This window comes from Urocitellus parryii, chromosome 5 (genome assembly GCF_045843805.1).
Source record: "Urocitellus parryii isolate mUroPar1 chromosome 5, mUroPar1.hap1, whole genome shotgun sequence".
Taxonomy (NCBI): Eukaryota; Metazoa; Chordata; class Mammalia; order Rodentia; family Sciuridae; genus Urocitellus; species Urocitellus parryii.
In genome coordinates, this window is record NC_135535.1 from 59,092,894 (window position 1) to 59,103,246 (window position 10,353).

Sequence of the window (10,353 nt, forward strand, 5' to 3'; positions counted from 1 at the left end):
ACCACCACACCACACACACACACAAAAAAAGGATTTTCTGAATCAGGTTCTGTGAGGTAAAATCTCTTTAAAGAACAGGAAAGCTACTACCTTCATCAGTGGCCAGGTGAGGGAATACAACCTGGCATGGAGGCACACAGTAGTGACAACCTGAGAAGGAGCTGTGGTGTTTATTAGGAGGATTGTACACTGTACCCCACCCCTCTGCTTCCATATTAATCCAGGAGAAGGTGGGTCAGTGATGGGCTCTCAGATGCCCCTTGGGTGAACTGTCTCAGCAATGCCCAGTCCTACAGGGGGCATTGTTCAGAGCCAGTGTTAGCCCTATCTTCTTTTTCCCTCTAAGGTAGCTGCTGACATCTAGAATTCTCAAAGCACAGATAAGGAGTTTTAGGCCTCTACTCTCAATCAAGAACCATCAGTGCAGAGCCTGTTTCTTATCTAGAAAATGCCAACTTTCTCTAAGCAGGTGAAGTTTGATTTCACAACACAGTGAAGCAAACATCCTCAGAAGTTTTCTGCTAGTATCCAGTATTTTCTAGAGACACTACTGAAAAGAGCCCCATGGGATAGTCCCCCAGCCACTTTCATAGTTTCTCATTAACCTACTCTGCATGAGGGATTGGTTTTTATCCATATGAGTGCTCCCCGGCACTAATGCAGGGTCCTGAACATATTTCTTGCTCAGTAATAAATAGGCTTAACTAAGTAGGAGGTAGAAGGACTGGCTGGTTCCTTAGAACCATGACTTAGTTCCATTAGTCTCTTTCAATTGGATCAGCCCATCTGATCCCTGGCATTCTGTTCAGCATGTGGCAGGTACTGAATGTCTTTATCCATTCCAATTCCTTCTCTTTTAAATGAGAAATGGGTCAGAGTCAACATCTTATGCACATTACCTGGGTTTTGCACAGAGTGTGACCCACCTGTCTTGCTATCTCTCGTAGTGCATGCCAATAATTCCTTCATTGGTCCCACTCTAGAGTAAAAACAAACTATAGGTCATTACAACAATGGTTCTTGGATTTCTGATGGGGAAACTCATCACATCAAAACCTAATTCTGACTTCCCTTACCTCTAATAATCATTTCTTGCCCTGACGTTCTAATGTTCCCCAAAATAATTCTTTCCATCTTAGAGACTCTTTCCTATACTATCAGAAAAGGATCTGGATAAAGTTTCTGATTTCTTTTTACATCATTAAAATTGTTAAACCTGATTATTCTGATATCTCCAAAAGCAATTCATACTACATGTAATGATTTCTTCTGCCTCAGTAAGAATATTTGGTAGGTGTGAAAGCTATATCATGCTAAGACTATGGAAAAGGATTGAGGGGAATGTGAATTGGTCTCTCTAGTCCTACCTTTGAAGGTACAAACTGGTAGTCCATGAGCTGAATTCAGCTCATAGATAGTTTTGACTTGTGTTATGGAACATTTTCTAAAACACTGACAGCCAGGCATGGTGGCATATAGTTGTAATCAATCCCAGCTACTCAGGAGGCTGAGGCAGGAAGATTACAAGTTTGGGGTCAGTCTGAGTACTTTAGGGATGTAGTTTAATGGTAGAATATCCTTGGGTTTATTCCAGTACAGAAAAAAAAGTATTATTGTAAAACAGAATTATTTCATATAAAAATTCAGATTTCTGATGTCTAATGAAAAATTGGAAGATACAAATTACCACATGGCAATCACTAGTGGACTCCGAATAGCTGCTATTCCTTGAGGTATGTTCTCTAGTTCATGTCAGTCCTTCCTATTCTCTTCTGCTAACTGACCTAGCCCACTTCATTCATATACCTTCCTAGGCCCTGTGGGCTTCTGAGGTTTGAAACACTGCTCCACTTTCTACTTGGATGGGACAGAATTTTATTTTGGCTAGTTATGTCAGAGCATGGGAAAAGAAACCACATCTTCTACTTACTTCAAATCATCCCTCTAATAGTGTCCACTAATAGTCCTCTCCTATTTCCTTTCCTCTTCCTTGTTCCCCAAGAAGTCTGGGAAAGAGTTACTATTTTAGGGAATATAAAAATCACAAAATGATTGTGTGCCACTATCAACTACCACCAAACGTGAATGTCAGCTCTATTACTGATGTTTAGTTATGTTGAGGTGGGGTGCTTGAGTTAAAGGCTCTCTGCCCTGCCCCACAGATCAGTGTCTGCTCCCAGCCTGTCCAAATGGAACACATAGAAGGCATACCAGATATATAGGAGCGGCCATTGCAGTCTTCTATGTCCATCTTAAAGAGATCTGTTTAAAGAGAAAACAGCTGCTATTAGAAGTCAGATCTAGGAAAGGATAAGGTTTTTCTTTTAACATTCTGGAGTAAGCAAGAAAATAGAAGACCACTTAAGCATGGTCTGAAACTATCCTAAAGTACTTTGTCCTGGTGAGAAAAATAATGTACTCTGCCTTCCAAGCCCCAAGATTTCCTCCTACCTACAACCTCTTCAGGCCTCCCCAGCCTCTGGGGTAGAAATACTACCTTGGTCTAGAATGGTCTTGGTTTTGAGAGTATACCTTCTCCCTGTAGTGGAGCTGATGCCATAGGAGCTAGTTTATACTTCAGCCCTCAAAAGATGAAGAAACAGCCCTGTAGAGATGCCAGACCTCAGTTAAGAAGGGGTAGGAAAAAATATAAGCTCAATTCAGTCTTTCATGAGATTCTTTTGTTTTTTTGGGGGGGTACCAGGGATTGAACTCAGGGACACTTGACCACTGAGCCACATTCCCAGCTCTATTTTGTATTTTATTTGGAGACAGGGTCTTACTGAGTTGCTTAGCACCTCATTGTTGCTGAGGCTGGCTTTGAACTTGCGATCCTCCTGCCTCAGCCTCCCAAGCCTCTGGGATTACAGGCATGCACCACCGCGCCGGTTGTGGGATTCTTTTTTGGGGTGTGCAGCAGGAGTGGGGATAACAGGAAGGTGGAATATGATAGAAAGAAGCCCACCTCAGGGCTCAGTGATAAGTTTTCTACTGAAGGTATAAACAAATTTGATGTGTGTGTGGGAGGGGGTGATGCTAGAGATTGAAACCAGAGCCCTATATGTGCTAAATACAGGCTCTACCCCTGAGCTACATCCCAGCCCTTTTTATTCTGAGACAAGGTCTCAAAATATTGCCCTGGTCCATCCTCCTGCCTCAGCCTATTGAGTAGCAGGGATTAAAGACATGACCCACTATGCCTGGCTTAAACAAACCTTTTAAGTGGCTTTCTATACCCTCTGGTCAATTGCTTTGTTATGCTTATTTTTTAAAAAGCAGATGGGTAGATTAAAAAGCAGGTTGGTCTATTTGAGGTAAGGTGAGCAATAATTGGCAGTAGAGTATTAAACTAATAACTGGGCTGGGGATATAGCTCAGTTGGTAGAGTGTTTGTCTTGTATGTACAAGGCCCTGGATTCAATCTCCAGCACCACCAAACAAACAAATAACTGATAACAGGACTGGGGATGTAGTTTAGTGATAGTGCACTTGCCTAATATGCAGGAGGCCTTGGGTGTGATTCTCAGCATGGCAAAACAAAAAAACTAGAGAACAATTAAAAGTGATAATTTGTTGCAATGAGTTATCTCCACAGGAGAAGATTTCTCCTTTGAGAAGATGGGGAAATCTAGCTGGTGAAATTTTAAAAAACATTTAAAATTGCTTTTTACCATTCATCTAATAAAAAACAAATGCCCCAGAGGCAGATTTGGTGGAGCCAAAATGGAGCAAGGTAACAGCCTGAGCTACCACTAGGATTCTTAAACTCTTTGAAAGCTGTCACAGAGGCAGACGGATGAAAATATGGTTTGTTTGTAATACTACATTGAGAGATGCAGGGAGAGTAAGAGGGTTCAGGAAGGTACACAGGAGAGAAGTATCTGTTTTCCTGCCCCTTCCTCATTCTTATCTGGAGGAAGGCTCATGAGAAACCCTGAATCATGGGTTTAACTTCACTCTGCAAAGTAACTCTCCCTTACATTTCATCAGAAAGATTTGTAGTCTCAATCCTAGGTGTGAGGGGAAAATTATATTTATATTTGACCCCTATTTCTTTTTTCATTTCTCTCTCTTCTCTCTCTCTCTCTCTCTCTCTCTCTCTCTCTCTCCCCCCCTCCCTTCCTCCCTCCCTCTCTCTCTTTAGTACTAGGGATTGAACCCAGGGGTGCTTTACCACTGAGCCACATCCCCAGTCCTTTTTATTGTTTTTATTTTGAGACAGAATCTTGCTAAACTGCTGAAGCTGCTCTGGAATTTTCTGGGATTACAGACATGTGCCACCATTTTGGTACTGGGGATTGAAGCCAAGGGTGCTTTTTTACTGAGCTATATCCTCAGCATTATATATATATATATATATATATATATATATATTTTTTTTTTTTTTTTAGAAAGTGTCTCAATAAGTTGCCCTGGCTGGCCTCTAATTTGCAATCTTCCTGCCTCAGCCTTTGGGGTTGCTTGGTTACAGATATGTGCCACCATGCCCAGATAGGGGTCTCTTTCATTTCCAAATCAATAGTTTCAAAAGTCCCCTTTGGAATTTTTCAAAACACCTGAAAAGTTTGAAGTGTCATGAATTAGTTCTCTCATACATTCCCCCATATAGAAGAGGCAAGAGCAAGTTGGATTTCCTCCATTTTCTGCTCAGAGAAACTGAAGCTCAGAGCAGCTGTTTGTCCCTTAACTCACAGTAAGATTAGAACAAGGAACAAGAACATTGATTTCCTGCTTCTCCCTATGGCGATCCCTTTCCATTCCACCATATTGCTTTTTATCAAAAACCAGGGTACTCAAGGCTTTCATGGATTTTCTTGCTTTCTGCTCATTCTAACAGCAATTAAAGCCTCTTTTCCTTGGTGTGATCCCTGTAGGAGTGGGGTCTGTTACTCAAAAAGGAAGAACAAGCCAGGCACAGTGGCACATTCATGTAATCCCAGTGACTCCAGAGTCTCAGACAGGATTACAGGTTTGAAGCCAGCCTAGGGGTGTAGCTCAGTGGTACAGTACCCCTGAGTTAAATCCACAATACCCCCACTCCTCTCCCCACACACAAAGTAGCAGAGTGTAGTTTACTACAAGGAAGAAAGTCCAACTCAGAGAGCAATCCTTTAGACCCTTCTGGAAATTGTTTTGGGACTATTTAATCAGGAATGCAAGAATGAAATGCACTCTCTGAATCAGTGTTAGCTGAATACTATGGTTCAATTGCTCTGCCCACCTAGTGCTTATCTAGACCCTGGTTCACACAGGCATACACACACAGACAATATTGTATTAGCATATTTCTCTCTGTAGAGCCAGCTCAACTTGTTCTTATTAATTTATTTGTCGGTATTGAGGATTGAACCTAGAGGTGCTCTATCACTAAGCTACATTTCCAGTCCTCTTTATTTTTCATTTTGAGACAGGGTGTCATTAAGTTGCCCAGGCTGGCCTCAAACTAGGGATCTTCCTATCTCAGTCTCCCCAGCACCTGGAATTATATGAGTGAACCATTATGCCTGGTTCACCTAAATTTTGAGGTGGGGAGGGGTACTGGGGCTTTAACCCAGGGATGCTTAACCACTGAGCCACATCCTCAGTCCTTTTTATTTTTTTTTTTAAATTTTGATACAGTGTCTGAATCTGGTCTCCAACTTGGGATCCTCTTGCCTCAGCCTCCCAACTCACTGGGATTACAGGCATTCATCACTGCACCTGGCTCTCCCACTTCTTCTTTTTTTTTTTCCTTTTTAAATATTTATTTTTTATTTTTTAATTTTTTCAGAGGACACAACATCTTTGTTTGTATGTGGTGCTGAGGATTGAACCTGGGCCGCACGCATGCCAGGCGAGCGCGCTACCGCTTGAGCCACATCCCTAGCCCTCTCCCACTTCTTAATTGCTCTTAACAGGTGTGCTATGACACATCTTGGGCAAAATCAATACTTAGCTGCTTTCAACTGCTCTAAATGCCAAGTTGATGATTCTGGAAGTTAGAGGTATTGAGACTCTGTTGTCCTCAGTCCTGGTTTTCTGAAAGCTAGGAGCAAATCAGCAGATGTACTTGTCCTTTTGTTCAAATCTCCCCTCAGCACATCCCTCCCATCATTCCCATTCTCTATCCCTCAAAACCCCTCCTCCCCTACCTGCCTATGCAGGCAGATATTAGTGTCTCTTTGAGGAACTGGGTCAAATTAGTGCTAATATTACAGGAGGAGAAGGTTAAGAGAAATTGGTTATACAAGACAGGTTTGGCTCAAAGTGCTTTAAAGTAACATAAACATCATCCAGTGATGGAGGTAGACACACATGTACTGTGAATTCAGCTCAGTGAGCTGAATACAAACCAACTAGAAACAACCAGCCTCCCAATTCAAATGGAAGAATCTGTGAGCAGAGAGCAAAGATTGGTCATTGTAACCTTTGGAGACAAAGATCCTCCCAGCTCATCCTTCCACTTCCCCCCAACCCCAGTGGTGGAGGGCCTCACACATGCTAGGCAAGCACTCTACCACTGAACAATATTCAGATTCTTTTTTTTTTTTGGGGGGGGTGGGGGTACTGGGGATTGAACTCAGGGGCACTTGATCACTGAGCCACATCCCCAGCTCTATTTTGTATTTTATTTAGAGACAGGGTCTCACTGAATTGCTTAGTGTCTTGCTTTTACTGAGGCTGACTTTGAATTCTCCACCCTCCTGCTTCAGGCTCCTGAGCCACTGGGATTATAGGCGTGCCCAACTGAGCCTCTCAGATTCATTTTTTCTTTTTTTTTTTTTAGTTGTACATAAACATAATATTTTTTATTTATTTGCCACAGTCTGGCTGGGCACAAATAACCGAGCCGCCACAAAGCCTTGTAGGTTCAAACAGCAACTCTTTATTCCCGAACTCTCACCGGCACTCTACCCACACTTCCCAGGAATACACTCCCTCCACCGGGCTCCACATGCCAATTCTCCCAGAACCCCTGTGAGAACTCAACTTTGGAACTCCAAAGTAGAGGGCGCCCTATTCCTGGAGCCGCCCTATTCCCAGCAGGATCCGCCCTAATCTGGGAGCCGCCCTATTCCCGGAGCAGGGTCACCTTTCAACCATTCCCTCTAGCAAAATGCCAGGCATCATTCCAACTAAACTGTGGCTCTCAACATCTCCCCCCTTCTGTTTAATTAAACAACAAGCATGTGGCTTAGGGACCATGCCTGTCTTAGGTTGTCTAATACTACATATTGTCCTTACCCGTCATCGGATGAGCTGACCTCAAGGCATCAGCCTCCTGTCTTAGGTTGGTACCACTGTAATTGGATCTTATCTGTCATTGGCTACCAGTCCAGCATACAGCCATACTTGTGGATAGGCCTTTGTACCAGTGCGGGGGTGAGGTTCTTTGCCTCACCTCTATTGGCCCCCAAATTTGGCCTTTGCACCAGTGGGGGGGTGAGATTCTTTGCCTCACCTCTGTTGGCCCCCAAATTTGGCCTTGGTGCCAGTGCGGGGGTGAGGTTCTTTGCCTCACCTCTGTTGGCCCCCAAATTTTAGACCATTACAAGCAGAAGGGAGGAGGATGCAAAATGCCACGGCACCAAGCCAAATGACTGCTCTTTTTGGAAAAATTGTACCACCGATGACACCATCAGCAAAGATACCCCAGCACTACCACAATTCGCTGCACCAACAGATAGTTCAAAATGCATGCAAGTGATACATAGTCCAGGCAAGTTCTGCAAACAGTTCAAAGCAGAGGAATCTATTAATATGTCCATTTCCTCCCAAAGTAAATTGACTCCTTGATTGAGCATCACTTGCTGAGTTATTATTTATTGATGCATCAGTTTATACAGTTTGTTGTGATAGCTATCGAAGAAGCTGTAGTTTGGTTTTATCTTTGTCTTCACTGGCACTGGGATGAAGATAGGAATTCTGGCAATAATGGCTAAGAAAAATTATGTAATTTCAGTAGGCACTAAAAGAAAGCAATTTTCTGAACAATTTACATTATCCTGAACAGAATTATTAAATATAATGAAAAGGAAAGGTAAAAGTAAACAAACAGATTTGTTAACCTCCTTTTTTGTACACATATTAAAACAATCCTCAACAGCTGTTTACCCAATTTAAATTAAACCATTTAAATCACATGAATAAAAAAATATTTGGATCCATATTTTTATGAGTGCTCCTCATATATGATATATGGACATACGCACATACAGACATATAACACAAAACAGAAGTGTGCACACATAACACAATACATACAACACATAACATAAGAGTAAAGGCCTTGTAGCTTTTCACAGGTGAAATCTCCATTGCAATGTTTAAAAACTCCACAGTCAAAAAATAGAACTGATCAGAAAAACATTAACCTAGGTCTGTATGAGCTCAAAAAATAAAATAAAACTTTATGATGTGGGAAAAGGCAATAATAAAATAGATATTGAAAGAAAGCATCTTGGTTACCACCTAGGTTTGACTCTTTTTTTGATATCTCATTCACTTACCTCCAAGCTTCAGGCATTCCCTGTACGGGCCATCAAATGCTGCAGTCTGGCTGGGCACAAATAACTGAGCTGCCACAAAGCCTTGTAGGTTCAAACAGCAACTCTTTATTCCCGAACTCTCACCGGCACTCTACCCACACTTCCCAGGAATACACTCCCTCCACCGGGCTCCACATGCCAATTCTCCCAGAACTCCTGCGAGAATTCAACAGGAACTCTAAAGTAGCAGGCGCCCCGAGGCAGCAGGATCTGCCCTAATCCCTGGAGCCACCCTATTCCCTGAGCAGGGTCACCTTTCAACCATTCCCTCTAACAAAATGCCAGGCATCATTCCAAATAAACTGTGGCTCTCAACTTTTATTTATTTTTCCAACCTTTTTTTTTTTTTGTATTGAGGATTAAACTCAGAGTTACTTAACCCCTGAGCCACATCCCCAGCTCCCCTTTATATTTACTTATTTAAATGTGGTGCTGAGAATCGAACCCAGTGCCTCCCATATGCGAGGCAAGTTCTCTACCACTAAGCTACCCCCCAGCCCTTTTTATATTTTATTTACAGACAGGGTCTGCTGAGTTGCTTAGTGCCTTGCTAAATTGCTGAGGATGGCCCTAAACTCCTAAATCCTACCTCAGCCACTGCGCCCATCTTATTTATTTTTATGTGGTGCTGAGGATGGCACCTAGTGCCTCACATATGTTAGGCAAGCACTCTACCAATGAGCCACAACCCTAGACTCCTCCACATTCTTTTGAATCCACTTGATTCATAGTAAGAGTCATCCATGGCTCTGGCTTTCTCCCATTAATATAATATCATATTTGGGCAGGAATAGGCAAGAATGATATCCTTTCTAGAGAGAAAATTTCCCAGCAGACCCCTGATAAGCAGAATTGAGGATCAGTCCAGGGTATGACTTCCCATCCCCAAAAACATTTCCACAGCTCTAACTATTGGCTACAAAAATGTGAGAAAATCAAGTTTCCTTTGTTTTGTAGCTCTAAAAGACTAAAATAGGATTATAATCATTAGTAATAAAAACTCTTCAAATCCTCCAAAGGATCCGGTTTGATTCAATGATACTCTGAAGGATATGGAAAATGACAACCCCCCTAAGAGAGTGTGACCTGGGAGGCAGGAGGGAGGAAGAAGGCAAAACTAATATTTCCCAATAAATCCTCTCCCAGTGATAAGACAATCCCTGGGAAGGAGGTGAACATCAATCCTAAAATGGCAGTCCATAAGAAGAGGACAAATATTGACACTTTTACAATATATTCTTTCCCAGTGATAATGAAGCCACACATTAATCCTATCCCAGTGAAAATACAATGATCGTTGGAGGACAAGATAAGCACTGGGCCTGAACTCTGGACCTTCGATTCTTGCCCAGTAAAAACAAGTTTCACATTTTTAAACCTATTTCCTGAATGCCCAAACTGATACATTCTGTTGAAGTGATAAAGTTGCCCCTCAGTGGAACCTATAAAAACCCAGATCCCTTTGTAACCAGAGGCCATTTTCTACCCAGAAAGTGAGCCCCTCTGATGCCTGACTCTGCTGCTGAACAAAAGGCATTGCTGATCCATGAAATCTGTTCCTGTTCCAGTTATTTGTGCTTTCATTATAATGTCAAAACCATATTGGTTATTTTTGCTTATATACTCTAAAATTGGAATTTAAAACACAATCATAAGCCAGGCAGGGTGGTGCTCGACTATAATCTCAGCTACTTGAGACACTAATGCAGGTGGATTGCAAATGCAAGGCAAGCCTCAGCAATTTAATAAGACTGTTTCAAAATAAAAAATAAAAAGTTCTGGGGCCAGGCGGCACATGCCTGTAATCCCAGCAGCCCCAGAGGCT